The sequence below is a fragment of the Sinohyriopsis cumingii genome, chromosome 10, assembly GCF_028554795.1.
Source record: "Sinohyriopsis cumingii isolate HCF-2022 chromosome 10, ASM2855479v2, whole genome shotgun sequence".
NCBI lineage: Eukaryota > Metazoa > Mollusca > Bivalvia > Unionida > Unionidae > Sinohyriopsis > Sinohyriopsis cumingii.
Genome location: NC_142970.1, coordinates 20,294,902 through 20,311,446, shown reverse-complemented (window position 1 = coordinate 20,311,446; position 16,545 = coordinate 20,294,902).

The following is a 16,545-nucleotide window of genomic DNA, read 5'->3' as shown; positions in this document are numbered from 1 at the left end:
AAGCTTGCCAGTATATTCCCATGGCTCGGTGATCCTTTCTCTGGTTTTCCCGGGTTCTCTCTCCACTAGATATACCGTACAGTATATAATGTACTGCAAAATGGAATCAAACTCACAACAACGACAGGGACAATATAAAGTAAGCAAACAACAACTCCCAGGAGTACTAATAACACAATTAATGTCTTGATACACACCTCATTACTGACATACAGGGGATCAGGGTGGCCGAGCTACGTAAGCGCTCGCTTAGACATATCATTGACATCTCACCTTTCTGCCAGGGTTCGAGATTCGTGGTCGACCAAGGTGATTGTGCGAGAAAGCGTGCCAGTATCTTCCGTGGGTTGGTGCTTGCTATGAGGGTTTGATAGATACTTCCTACACCAAAGATGCTGGCAATTTTATAGTGTAGGTTTAAAACGGCGTAAAGCCAAAAAATCAACAACAAATGAGAGACAGTTTGATCTTTCGCAAGCTATGACAATAATATGTGTACTAAGCCAACGGAACTCGTGGCAACATTAAAAGGATAATTACTGTTGTCATAATATACACCTCGTTACAGACATAAAATTTGATTTTGAATATGTTGAATATTTTGTGACAGCAAGATGTAAACTAAATCAGCAAGCACTCTTATGAATATTAATAAGGGAATTGTAGGTGTACGCTGGAGCTAAACGTACACACAACTCATTTGTCTGTTTTATGGAATATCTCTCAAATGTATGGTTTCAATTTACCGCTTGTAATAACTTCATACAGTTAACTCTTAACTGTCACCAGACAAAGAACCCCAATAATATGTTGGTTTTGAAATGTAATCTCGTTTGAAACAAATTTATCACAATTCCATCTGTCGGAGCATATATTGTCCGTGTTGAATAAGTTAAGTGGTTTCTAATCCAGAACAGGTCTGTCATTTAGACCATTGATTAAATTGGATTGTAATCAATAATAGTTTGTCACGATTAATTTTTTAATGAATTCGTATAGCATTTATTAAATATTTTTGAAGAGGATAATTTGTATTTTTCTTAATTGTTCATTAGATTCTCATTATATTACATTGCACAGAATCTGAAACTTTTGTCTCATTACATGGGAACCTACTGGTAATTAGTTATCATACAAAACCAGGGGGTTTTCCCACATTTACATATTAACATATTGCTAATGAGTGAATTTAAAAAGAATTGAAAATAAAATTGAAATAAAGGCAAAAACTGCAGCAAGTAAAGGAACAGACGATTTTATAAAATGACTTCGACTGTTTAATGGCAGACCAACATGGCAGATCTGTGACATGTATTAGACCAACCGGATAGGTCTGTGACATGTATCAGACCAAACAGGATAGATATGTATCATGTGTTAGACCGACAGGATAAATATGTGGCATTTGTTAGACGAACATAATAAAATCATGTTTTATTTTCTTTGGGAAATATATGATGATTAATGTTGATTTTTCTTATTGGAAAGGTATGTTCTAAAAAGCTAAGTTGATCTTCAGTTTTTATTGCTAGTAAATAAATTTTTACTAAATGTATTCTTTTTGATCACGGTTGCACAACTCTAAGGTCTTAAAATAAGTAACATAAAACAAGCTTTGTACAATTCAACAAAAGAATACTATGTGGAAATATAAAAGGAATTTAGTGCTTCGAATTAAATCCTCAATAGTCCTAAGTTTTATAACATGTTTAACAGTATGGAATGTTCCGAATGAATTCAAGTAGCGTTACGAATGAATTCAAATCATGAATGATGTACCAGTATCCTTGAATGTGCTAATACGCCAAGACTTGATGTATCATAGTAGTTTGACCAAGAATGTCCTCGAATGAATTCACTATAATTAAAAAATAGTGAGTCAGTCCTAAAACCAGTGAGCACAGCTTCAATCATTCTGGCAACAATCCGGGGATACGATCAAACTGACAGTGGTGAGTCTTCACTAGAATATAGCGATGTCCTTATTCCATGGAGAGTTACCTCCCTCGAACTGCGTTTCATTTCTCTTATGTAGCGATAACAACGCAACTAGATGGCTCTTCACTTGGGCCGAGTGCCACCATCTTACTATTTTTTTTATAAAGCGGGTACCCCTATTTACGGGGCTCCCATTATTTTAACTTTTGTTGGATAATCTCATGAATAGCTGGAACATTTTACGTCATAACCTGCGCAAAGGAAACCATTTGGCTTTTCTTTTAAACTTTACGTTATTGGTAAGAATATGATACGGTTCAAAGAAACTTTTCATGAATAATCAACAAAATGTGTGGATCGTGGAGGGTTTCACGCAGGAATGCTTTTATTTATGTATCTACATATAGAACGTGCCAAGAATATTTTGGTACTTTATTTTGTTTCGTGGGAATATAGTTGTATTATAACATACCCTCCGTCTCATCTTTAACCGGAAATGCGCGTCAGTTCTCTCCCATGAGCACCTGGTAGAGGTAGCATCCACGGAGTCTGACATTGTATCAATAAAGTACAATGAAATATGTGACAACATGAAATCACATTATCTGTATAATAAATATACATACATTTATAGTACATTAAGGGGATTTATTTTAAGGTATTTTACTGACAAAAAGTTCGACTATTTTGGTTGTAACTATATACTCAATGAATATAAAATATCGTTGCTACCGCTACCAGTAACCACCATTTTCTATATCATTAATGCTATAAAATAGTATAAAACTTGCTTGATACCTGTGGATATGAGATTAATGTAGTAGTAAAAAAGATTAATACAAATTTATACTTGGATCTTCACGGATGAGGTGTGATTGTTTTCTGTTTGAAGAATAAACCTCCCCATCCTGTAATAATTTAAAAGAAACTTTTAAAGTTTTTAAGGTTACTCACAGCTCAGGCTGTTGTAGCATCCATCCCCCTACATAAACATCTTCATGTGTCAGTGATTTTGTCGTTATTTTACACTGTTTAATAAAAAGTTAATATTGTTGTGACAAAAAATGCCAGCAAAATCCAAATATGCAATAAAGCAATAGCATAATGAAAAAGCAAATCAACAAAAATAAAAAGTATATACAATAATGTATTTAACTTTTCATAGGAAATATTAGAGAAAAATAAAATGAAATGAAATAAATATTTTATGTAAAGTTAGTCATACAAATAATATTTTTAAATGAATTATCATACAGGTAGGGATTTAAACGAAATAAATACCTTGATTGTCTTGTTACATTGTCCTTATATGATTCTGTTGAAATTTAAGGAGGCAGATGTTTCCAATCCTTTTGTTTTGCACTTTCCCATGAATAAACTTTGAATAAAAACAAGCTTTACACATAATTTGGCTTTTGGATTTCACGTACACTCATAATTGTAAATCTTGAGCAATTTCCTTTTATATACAATAAAACATGAGTATGAACAAGCTTTACACGTAATTTGGCTTTTGGATTTCACGTACACTCATAATCCCTGAGTAATTATAGCTGCAAATTCTGGATTGGCCGTGGCACATTTCCCCGAAATTTCCGTTTATATACCTCATATATTTATAAAGTATGCCTCAAGATATACACTGTACATAAAATGCTTACTTTTTGGAGATTTATTTTGCAGACAATAAAATAAGTTGTTTACACTTGCTATGAACCAAACCCGTGAAAAAGGAGTGTACTTTATTTGCTAGTTTGTTATTTCTGATGCTTTGAACTTTTTAAAAATACAATATTTATTAACCTCAGATGAAATTTTTAATTTGGCCTGTTATTCCAATATTATGGTCACTCTTCATCGTGGTCAAACAGACAGTGGTGAGTCTTCACTAAGCATAGTCATGTCCTTATTCCAGGGAGAGTTACCTCCCTGGAACTACGTTACTCTTCTGTTATGGCCACCTTTCATCGTTGCATTCAATACTGCACCTTGCACTTATCTGATAAACCTTTGTGCATCTATCATATTTATATGTAATATTTGGTATCATGACAAATATATACATTTCTGACACCTTGCAACTACTACATGGTAAGTGTCGCTATTTGTAAAGTACCTGATGACTTGTATACCCTATCTAACCAATATGAGAGTAACCAGAGTCAATATATTTAAGACCCTATTTAGCCTGTGTGTGAGTGATCATTGCCGCTAGATGTAATACCCTATCTAGCTTGTGTCTGAATACACACTACCAAAAATATTATATCCTATCTAGCCTGTGTGTGAGTGATAACTGCCACTAGATCTAATATCCTATCTTGTCTGTATGTGAGTGACCACTGCAAGAAGATCTGATATCCTATCTAGCTTGTGTGTGAGTGACTACTGCCACGAGATTTAATACTCTATCTAGCCTGTGTGTGAGTGACCACTGCCACAAGATCTAATATCCTATTTTGTCTGTATGTGAGTGACCACTGCCACAAGATCTAATATCCTATCTAGCTAGTGTGTGAGTGACCAATGCCACTAGATTTAATACCCTATCTAGCTTGTGTGTGAGTGACCAATGCCACTAATTTAATACCCTATCTAGCCTGTGTGTGAGTGACCACTGCCAATAGATTTAATACCCTATCTAGCATGTGTGATGGTGACCACTGCCTATTGATTTAGTACCAGAGGTTAGTGTTAGGACTGGTCGGCCGGGTGTGAGGATAATGTGACTGGGTGGGACATCATGTTAAATGTCTGCGGCATGATGCCCCAGTGCTAGACATCACTATAAACTGTCACATTGCAGACACTGTAGCGATATGACTGAAAAATTAAAAATCTAAATCACACACACACACACACACACACACACACGATAAAGTTAATTTCAGGTTAAGTACATGTATCTGGTACAGTTTATTTCAGGTTAACCAGATATGTTGTTGTTGTTGTAGGGTTTAACGCCGTTATGGTGGCCAGTATTAATGGTGGAGGAAGATCCTGGGAAATGCCCGGAAAGAACCACCGACCCTCGAGAAGCTACTGGCAAGCTTTTTCACATAACCACACCATATATGTAAACATGTTATTGTTTCATGAGTTAGTTATTTGAGCACATTATAAAACATTTTTGCAATACTGTAAGTGTCCAATAGAATATGATATTGCAGTGCAAACCACAAAGGTATATTGGCAAATCATTCAAAGCAAATAAAATTATTTCAGTAATGGGTCGTTCTTGACTTATTTTGTCTTATAAGTAGGGTTACTATGCTCAGTAATGGGTCGTTCTTGACTGATTTTGTCTTATAAGTAGGGTTACTAAGCTCAGTAGTGGATCATACTTGACTGATTATCTTATATATATATATATATATATATATATATATATATATATATATATATATATGGTTAAATGGTACAACATCGTAGCTCTGGTGCTATAGTTTCTAATTCACACAGTGCTGATTTATAACGACATCATCTTGTTCACTTGTTCTATGGTGTATCTTTTATTGGTACAACATTTTGCTCACAGGTAGAATATAAAATACGAATTCCAAAATGTGATTAATGGTGAACGGATCTTCTAAACATCTGCCGAAACTACTTCAAAATACGTCTGCCGAAACTAGTCCAAGTCTTAGTAAATTAAGATCGGTACATTTCATCGTGAAAATCCATACAACAAACACGTGATCACTCATAATTATCTGAAATAGCTCACTTCCTGCATTCTATGATGGTGCAGTGAATAAAATATGTCGTGTCGTAACATGTTCGAGATGACACGCTGAAATACAGATATTCCAAATGAAATGGCCCGGCATTACCGTAATTTTAGGAGGTCGAATATTTAATAGAGATATTCCAAATGAAATGGCCCGGCATTACCGTAATTTTAGGAGGTCGAATATTTAATAGAGATATTCCAAATGAAATGGCCCGGCAGAACAGTAGCTTTCAGTGGTCAAATATTTAATACAGATAATTATAATGAATTGGCCCGGCATAACAGTATCTTTAAGTGACAAAATATTTAATACAGATATTGCAAATGAAATGGCACGGCATAACAGTAGCTTTCTGTGGTCAAATATTTGCTGGAACACAAAACGAAAGAAACTGATTAGACTATTTTTAAGTTTCAGTTTGAAAAAAGCTTTCCTTGCAACTTTCATATGATCTTCACATCATCAAGCGGGGTTCACTTAGTCTAAAGTATGTAATTTTAACTGCAAGAAGTACACACTAGTTTGCAAATTGCGTGACACTTCAGGACAGTTGATTAATTGCTGAGTGGACTATTTGATCTATTGCTGATCTTGTAACGGGAAGCTTAAAGTGAGTTGTAAAATACTACGAAAACTGGGATACAAACATTATGGTGGAAAGAAAACACATCATACGAATAAATACAAAAAAGCAAACGAAAACTGTTGCATTCCGGTCGATGTTTATCCACTGTAACCAATACTTTATACGTCTACGTCTGGTATGGATTGTGTTTATTTTCGAATGAACTTTCAGTATTGATTATTTGTGAAAACAATTTGTCGTCGATGAAGTAATTTATCGACTAACTTATTAAGTATTTTTTCCAGGTATTGGAAGAAAAATAAGGAAGTAATCTACATCATGTATGTGCTTTACTACAGGACAGATGTGCCTTTACTACAAGACAGATGTGCCTTTACTACATGACAGATGTGCCTTTACTACATGACAGATGTGCCTTTACTACATGACAGATGTGCATTTACTACATGACAGATGGGCATTTACTATGTTTTTCACAATTACACATCACACACTAACTATTTAACATTAACAATGATGTTTCCATGTGTTTGGTTCTTACCTATACTTAAAGTTTCATCAATTTATTATGTGTTACTGAAAAGATACGTATCATCGATTAACTGTATATTACCGAAAAGACTCGTATCATCGATTTAATGTATGATGTTGAAAAGACGCGTATAGTCGATTTATTGTATAAAGATCTCTGCTTGATTTGTTCTTTTGAACTTCCTTTTCTTCGAAACAAATCTAATTCTGGTGGACAAGACGATAGCACCAACTATCGAGGCAGCTCAATGTTACTGCTCTCATTAACAAACTTATGTTTTGGTTTCATTTTTTGATAAATAATTCCCGTTCAAACTATAGAGTTATGAATTAAATTGACTCGAATATCTAAAAATGATACATACACATGCCACGTTACATCAATATAACGTGAATGATCATAGAGATATGACGTATTAATGTAATTGTCAAATTTGGGGAGATAACTCTAATGGTACCAACATGACAAAAAGAATCCTACATGGATTATAAGCTCTTGTCATGTTATAAATGACGATTTACCACATAGTCGGTATAGTTTTCCTATAGAATGTGCAGTTTCATCATATTTTTGATATCACCTTAATGTGAGTTTGATTGGTCCAAATAAGCCAATGAAATTATTATGCAGCATTCTCTTTAGTAGCTGGTTGCGACCGTGGGAAAACATATTTAACCCCACACTCTGGAATTTTTTGTTTTTATTGATCCTTTGGCAATCATTTTTCGAATGGACTCATAAAAGGAAATTGGGGAAAATGCTCTCGTCTGTCTGAATATGGCTAATTCACCCCACATGTTTTTTTTTGTTTTTTTTTTTAATATATTGCTCATTTAATAGCGGTTGTGGGCGGGGGGAGGGGGCGATTTATTTGTAACACAGAATCCACTCTATATACAAACGTGGTTTAAATGTTAACTTACAAAAGTAAATAAACTTATCTCACTTCACAGAAGAATTTGAACATGAACCGGTCGCCCAGCGGATAGAACTTTATCCAACCACACCATATTTACGCTGTAAATACCTGATGCAAATTCTTCTCAAAAATTACAATTTCTGTACAGTTTATTGTTCCAAATCAAATACTGTAAATATCCGGTCACAAATACATTACAGTGAATATGGGAATTTCAGCTCCCAGTAATCTTATTGCATAAATACCGCAGTAGTATAATGTTTAGTTGTGGAAGTTACATTCGATGGTGGACATTGACTCTGATGGATACTACGTACCCTATCAGATAATGTGACAGCACACTCATTGGACATTCTGTGTTGAAAAAGTTATTTTCTCTTTATACAATGTTGATTCGGGTGGACACTTGTTCTCCAGCGATATTTGGAACTATTTTTACGCACAACAAATGAAAGATGCTACTTCTGTCAGAATGAATGAAATTATTCGTTCTTCTTTATATCTAAAACAATTTCCACTGAAAAAGTATGTGATAAAAAGACTCTCAAATGGTTAATCATTTGATATTAAATTTATAAAACTTGTTGAATAACGCGCGGATATTCCTCGCTAAGTCTAGCAAAAGCTCGATTTTATTCAATTCTTGTCATAAATTCAAGGACTTCTCCGTTGGTCTAGTTAGAGCATCCGCCTCATAGTCGGTAGGTCGAAGGTTCGAACCCCAGCCGAGGCAAATCAAAGACTTATAAAAATGGTACTAACAGCTGCCTCGATAGGCACTCAGCATTAAGAGGTTCGTGTTAGGAGTGATCGGCCTGGTATCAGGATAATGTGACTTGGTGGGACATCATGCTGCACGCCTGCGGCATGATGCCCCGTCGCTCGAGATCACTATAAACTGTCCCACTGCAGCCTTCGTAGCAATATGACTGAACTTTTTGTAAAGCTACGTTAAAATCCGAATCACACACACACACACACACACACACACACACACACACAAATTCAACATTACATTATTAGCCATTTGAGCTCCTCTATATATCACAGGTGTCGGTAAATGGTAAATAAATAATAGTTGGACTGACGATCAAGCAGACTCCAGGATACCTCCAAAGAAACAAAAAAAAAACAATATAATAAATCAATTAATTTAATTAATGAGTAGTAGGATTATGTTTTTGCTCCTATTTATCTATGTCAAGCGAAGAGGTAAATCAGTCATGTATCATTACTATGCCATTTTGTTAAGGTCCTTTTACTTGCAATGCATGAGAGTAGAATCGTGCTGAAACATTACGATACGGTAGATCTTTCTTAATGCTTGTCATATACCGGTAGATCTATGTTAACTCGTGTCATATACCGATAGATCTGTGTTAACGCATGTCATATACCGGTAGATCTATGTTAATTCGTGTCATATACCGATAGATCTGTGTTAACGCATGTCATATACCGGTAGATCTATGTTAACTCGTGTCATATACCGATAGATCTGTGTTAACGCATGTCATATACCGGTAGATCTATGTTAACGTTTGTTACATACTGGTAGATCTGTGCCAACGCTTGTCATATACCGGTAGATATGTATCAACGCTTGTCACATACCGGTAGATCTATGTTAACGCTTGTCATATACAGGTAGATCTTTATTAACGCTTTCATTATACCGGTAGATCTAAGTTAACGGTTGTCATATACCGGTAGATCTGTGTTAACGCTTTCATTATACCGGTAGATATATGTTAAAGGTTGTCATATACCGGTAGATCTATGTTAACGCTTGTTATATACTAATATATCTGTCTTAAAGCTTGTTATATACAGGTAGATATGTGTTAACGCTTGCATTATACCGGCAGATCTATATTAACGCTTGTCATATGCCAGTAGATATATGTCAACGTTTGGCATATACCGGTATATCTGTGTTAACGCTTGTCATATACCAGTAGATCTGTGTTAATGCGTGTCATATACTGGTAGATCTATGTTAACTCTAGTCATATACCGGTAGATACTCTTTCGTGCGCATGTGTAGGAGTTGTCAATTTACATGAAGTGCGGATTAACTGGGTCGTTACTCTCTTGTCAGTTTGAAAAATTATTTAATGTCATCCGTCTAGCTTAAAATAAATGGGATGTTTGAAAATATGGTTTTTGATTTCTTACGTCGAGCCAGTGAAATAGCTGAGCATCGAAATCAATTAAATGTTAAATCTACCTGCAGCACAAAACGATTTAATATTAAAGATTAGTATAGTGAATACAGGTTAGATTTATCATTGCCAAGGATTATTGTGAACACGCGTTGGATTTACTGTTACAACTGAGTATAGTGAACATACGTTAAATTTACCGTTACAATTAATTATAGTGAACACAAGTAAGATGTGATGTGATTTGGATTTTTAACGTAGCTTTAACAATTTTTCAGTCACATCGCTACGATGTCTGCAGTGTGGCAGTATATAGTGATGTCTAGCACTGGGGCATCATGCCGCAGACATGTAGCATGATGTCCCACCCAGTCACATTATCCTGACACCAGGCCGACCAGTCCTAACACTAACCTCTTAATGCTGAGCGCCAAGCGAGGCAGCTGTTTGTACCATTTTTGTAAGTCTTTGATATGACTCGGCCGGGGATCGAACCCACGACCTCCCGCTTCCGAGGCGGACGCTCTAACCACTAGGCCACCGGAGCGGTCACACGTAAGATTTTACGTTCCAAAGTACAGTGGTCCCCTTATTATACGGCCACCCCTTCTGCACCGCGAAAGTGGCATTATAAGACGGGTGGCATTTCCAGAAGAGGGCTAAAGAAAAGTTTGCGAAGTATATGTAATGTACGTATTAAGAAAGCTATATATTTCAAAGCACTTAATGTTTTAATTTAATATCTTCGTTTCAAAGTAGCATTAATTATTACAAGATTTTTCTTGTTATAATAGACTTATTTCAACTGAATATATATTGTAAGTTCTTATTCTTGGTGTAAGAGTGATATGCAAGCTGGTATTATTGTCAGGCACATTGCAAAACCATTAAAAAATGTCATTTAAATCTTGGTACATAATTTTCTTTCCATTTACCCACTGCTGCTGAATAATCTCCTTATCGGTTACGACGTTGATTATTCGATTATTTTCTACATACAATTCTTCGGCAAGTCCCCCCACCCACCTCACTTGATGTCGTTGAGTAGATTAACCGACCTTCTTCTAAACTAATACGTTTCCGTGTACGTTTATGTTAATGTTTGGTAATGATTTATTTGTAAGTTTCTTAACTGTATGCGATTTAGTTATGCAGACGAAGCTTTCGTCCAGTGGACGAAATACCATCTTAAAGAATATATGTGTTGCCACGTGAATTTTCGGTCTTTGGTACACTTTCGTTCAAAGTTAATTTTCTGTGTGTGTGTGTGTGTGTGTGCGTGCGTGTGTGTGTGTGTGTGTGTTAATCCACACAATCTATTTTTAGCCTATGCTGACTCTTATGATCTTGACAATTACGTCTGGTTCTAATCATCAAAGAGAAAAACTCGACAGACGTGTGAAAACTCCATCATAACATTGTTCAGCCCATATACTGTAAACGTCGGCTTTTAAAAACAATGATATAATATTAATCTTTCTGTTACATGTACTTTAGTCAACACTTCTTTCAGTAACGGAAACTTGGCGTTGGGAGACATGTAGCGACGAAAGAGATAATCCGATTACTTTCCATACGTCCCGGTATGAATTTATTATTGATTCTGGATACTGTTGAAAAAAGTGGCCGCTCGTGAGGGGAACATTTTACATTTTTGTTCTAATTTGCTAGCCGCTGGTCGAGTTAGAGCCAAAGGGGTGGCAGTTCTTGAGTGGTACTTTTGAATACAAACTCCTTGGTGCCAAGAGATTCTGGCCGTAAGAAGCAGGTGGCCGCTGGTCGGAGGGGGAAGGGCGTTCAAGAGGGGGCCTACTGTATGATAATGAACATTCTGTTAGATTTTCAACACGTTTTGGTCGTTTGAAAGAGAGTTGTTCGAACACAAATATCATTCTTGACGACATCGATGAATATCTATAAAAGATAATGATACATTTATAATTGCGGTTAATAATATGATCTAAATACATTAAAACTAGGATGATATATTCTCAGTTATTTGAACATTGTTTTGGTCAGAATATGAGGTAGGAAGACCAACCGCGATATAACAGGGATACATGATCTTTCCAGGGTGACCGCGATATAACAGGGTATTTCAGCATGATTGCACTTTGCAAACATTGTCAGTCTTTGTTCTGATATAACCAATTGGAAAATAAGTGTATTTTATTTACATTACCAACAAAGAAAGTTTTATGAGAACAAAATTCTGTATATGCTATTTATAATGGTCATTTTTTGCCCCGTTAACTTTGCATTGTCGGAATCGTTCAGTATTCCCCGATACTGAACGCGCGCGACAATACACATATAGCATAAACGTGAATAAAGGAACTACTTTCTATTGTAAACAAACAATGACGCAGACACCAGCACTCTTGATTTGTAAACAAATCATATACACTCGCGTAAGAGGCTCTTTACATTGTGGTTATTTAAATTTGTTTCTGAATGAACTAAAACATGTTTCGTGGACGGCAAAAAAAAAAAAAAAAAAAAAAAAAAAACAAGCTGTTTAGGCACATTCCGCGTTGATACAATGTTACGAATTTAGGCTAGCTACATTATATAAAAGACGGACGATTATGTCCTTACAAATAACATACAAGTGACATGGAATATACTGTATTCTTTATCTGGTGATAAGAATGGCAAAATAAAATATGCTTACAGTTTTACATCCTGAATTTCCTCAAAATGTTTTTTCTTAATTCTGCAAATCCGAATTACATGATCCATGTCATAGGTTTTCAATCTGGATTACACATTTCGAAATTGTGCTGTAATTTCGATGATAAGTGCAATTGCATCCTCCTTACTGCACTCAAAATGAAATACACATTAAATTCCATAGCATCTTTTTGATAATTGCAATTGAAAGACTTCATATTTTTCCCACATTATGATTTCAAACATTCAATGACAGAAACAGAAACACATTTGCAGACGTAAACACGCTTCTCCCGCGCCACTTCAATCCGATATATTTCATGTATAATTTGCACAGATGAATCCAGTCCAAAATCACAAACCTTCGTCGAATCGAAACAAAATACCAAAATATATTCACTCCAGATCAATTGGAAAAGTCGTTGCAATGCGCATTCATTCACAATATGACTGCAAATTTCAATTTTAACTAGACACGCCATTTCTTTCGACAGTTATGTCGAGCGCTCGACTAAGTTCAAATTTATCTGGGCGGTGTTATGTGCGCATTAATAATGATGTCATTTTGTAATGTCAAATCTGCGCTTGTGTATTTGGTTTGGAATACGGCATTCATTCATTTACGTTGTTTTTTGTAGTGTATTTTGTTTATATAATTAAACTTCAGGTAGAATAATAAAATGAGCATATAATAAAAAGGTTACTGCATTTGTATGGGAAAATATGAACTCGTTTTGTCGGAAGGATATACTGCACTCACAAGTTCGTGCAGCATTCATGCCGAAAACTCGTTCCTTTTTTCCCATACAAATGGAGTAACCTATATTCCTATGTATAAACACAACTGATATCACAATATCGCACGAATGAGACAGCATATATTTGGCCTGGTCATCTACAAACCAAATATTGATTATATTGCAGGACTATATTACAGGACTATATTACAAAACAATATTAAAGGATTATGTTACAGGTTTTTTATGGACAGACAAGAAAAAGAGAAAACCATCTGAGCTTTCAATATATGATCAGTATCTTTTATAACATGCTTTAAAGTTGGGACCCACTCTTTAAAGTTTGCTTTCGTACCTGTTTTCCACCCAAACGAACATACCTTTATACAATAATAAACTAAATGTTATTCCTAATTTTGGCTTTAGAATATCTTCCTTACTTGACAAAACAAAACAAGAAGACCTGCAAAAATAAAAAGATAAAAATAGTTTTTTTGATCTATCACATCATTGACTTCTAAAACAAGTACTGTTTACTTAGTCCGACAAATCAACCCCACGCATCTGTGTTGATACTGATGGACGATGTTGTGGGTATGATGTCACCTGTTCATTAAAACGTGCAATTTTGCTGCATGCAAATGATTCCAGAACAAAGCCGCGTACTTTTTAGACACATACCGGTAATTGGTAACAGCCATATGAAGCGCAAAATTCAAAATGGCTATAGGACAGATGGTGTTGCTACACCAGGTTGATTTAAAAGTCACGAAATGTATGATTTGCTCAGCAAATATAATCTTCATGCCACCAAAAGAACTTTCAGCCGACGGTAGCTGCATAGCCACGAGAAATACCAGCAAGTGTATAATATGTACACGGATGTGTACGGACAAATTTGGATGCAGATAATTTACCGAGTTAAAAACTCATATAAATTACACACAGTGTACATGGAATAATACATTGTTATACACGGGTAAATACACCTGGTATTAAAGTATATTTTAGCTTGATGTGCCTAATGTAAAGATTATATTCCTGTAACAACAAACTCGACCTTTGTAGTCTTTGATTTTTATTTTTTCATCTTGCCGATGAAAGTAAGGAGTTGTGGTCACTAAACACAATAATTAAAGAAGGGGCTTCAAAATGTTGTAATGCCAATATCAAAGCAAAATATCCTTTCTGGATTGTTGAGTAATTTCTTTGATGTTTTTTTATTTAAAAAAAAAACAATTTGAAAAATAACACACTGGATGATCAATACTATTTTCATCTTCTTAAATCAAAACTGCTCCAACCCCAACACCACTCGCATCAACAAACAATTTAAATGATTGGCTACAATTTGAAGCCGTAAGAACTGGCGTGCTTTTAAGTATAGCTTTTAACTTGTCAAAAGCCTTCTGACATTTTTCAGTCAAAAGGAATGTGACGTTTGCACGTATTGGGGTGGGGTTCTTCCAATATAATTTAAAATTATGATGAAAGTTCCACCATGGCGCGTTAGGTTAGAAAGTTAAATTAGTGACGAGGTAGATTTACAGCTCTGAGCCCCCAGTCAGCAATGCCGACGGTTAAATTATAGAGAACACATACATGAAATTCAATCAATAACAATTTAATAAATGTGATAATTTAAAACGATAACTTCCAATCACACGTCTTTCCCTCGACCAAGTGACAGCCTAATTCATCCCGTGATTTACAGTGTGAGTTCGATTTTCCCCCGTCCTTGCATCTGCTCATCTATTTCTTCCCGCTGATTCCTTCCTTCTTTCCGTTCCTCTAACTCCTCATTTGTCTCCGTTCCCTCTCTACTATCTCCTCCTCCAATTTCGCTCCCAGACTTCAACTTCTCCTTTCTTCTCCTTTCCTCCGTCTCTCTATCTGAGACTACGGGACCAAACTGAAACTGGTCTGTCCCTCAAAACTTCCTGTGAAAAACCACAAGGCGTTAACATATGTTTTATCGAATCTCACCTCACACTATATCGACAATTAATCATCAGATAGCTATCGCTGTTTCGGTCACGCACGCATGCACATCGAAATTCCCACACACTTCTTGCAGGGTAAACAATGGCGTAATAACACGGTATCAGCGAATTGTTATACAGACATCAATACATTGCGTCACGTCAGTATATGCACATATATATTTAATCTCATCGTACTACAATCTGACAACAATCAGACGCATGTCTGTACATTACAAATATTCAACAATGGCAAAATCTATAATCATATGAACATGTGTTAGTCTATTATAAAATACCCACATAGCAAAGTACAATATTAACTCTTACGACGGCTAGCAAGCTATATAATCCTTTACAAATATCAACTCATTTCTTCAAAATATGCAAACATATTAACAAAACAAAGTAATTCTTCGTACTACGATTCTAGTAATAATAAAGTATACATACGACCTACAATTAAAATGCAGTCGCATTCCACAAAGACCGAACAAATATCCTACTGACCTTATTTGAAGCTTTCAAATTAGAATTTCCTGCTCTAAGATTTTCCCGCCAATAACGAATGGCTATTCGGAGTTACGCTAACCTCTTCTCTGGGTAATTTCTCTCAGCGAACTAACTCTTGCCGGAAGACGCGGGAATATCATTCTACCCAAATCAAGGTCTCCCCCCCATCTCGATTCTGATTGGGTGGCGCTGTGCCCCTGTCCAATCGTCTTAGCGGCCAGTTCAACCTGTCTGTCTGTTTGCGGGGAAAAGAAGTTAAGACACTCCCACTTCTTCAGGCAACTTCCTTTGATCTTGGGAAACATTTCGACGCATAGGTGATAATTGGCTATCGGGCGGCCTCGCAACTCCTATGTCCGGCTCTTCAATTCTAGCCACAACAATCTTACGTAACGGATTAGTGCTAGCCTTTGGCAATGTTTGACATCAAACAATGGCCTGTCAGAATTATTTTGATTATACATGTTTCAACTGGGCTACTCTGGGTCGGGGTAAACATGACAAGGAACTTGTTTATCGTAATCAATAAATTTGTCATGGGTCCAGCAACTATAGAAAAATTTAAACAAAATTTTCACGAGAGAGAGAGAGAGAGAGAGAGAGAGAGAAAGAGATTAATGTGGCAAATACCTCAGCAAGTAACCGATGTGTGTCTTTGATTTGGATTTTTAACGTAGCTTTAACAATTTTTCAGTCATATCGCTACGATGTCTGCTATGTGGCAGTTTATAGTGATGTCTAGCAGACATGCAGCATGATGTCCCAG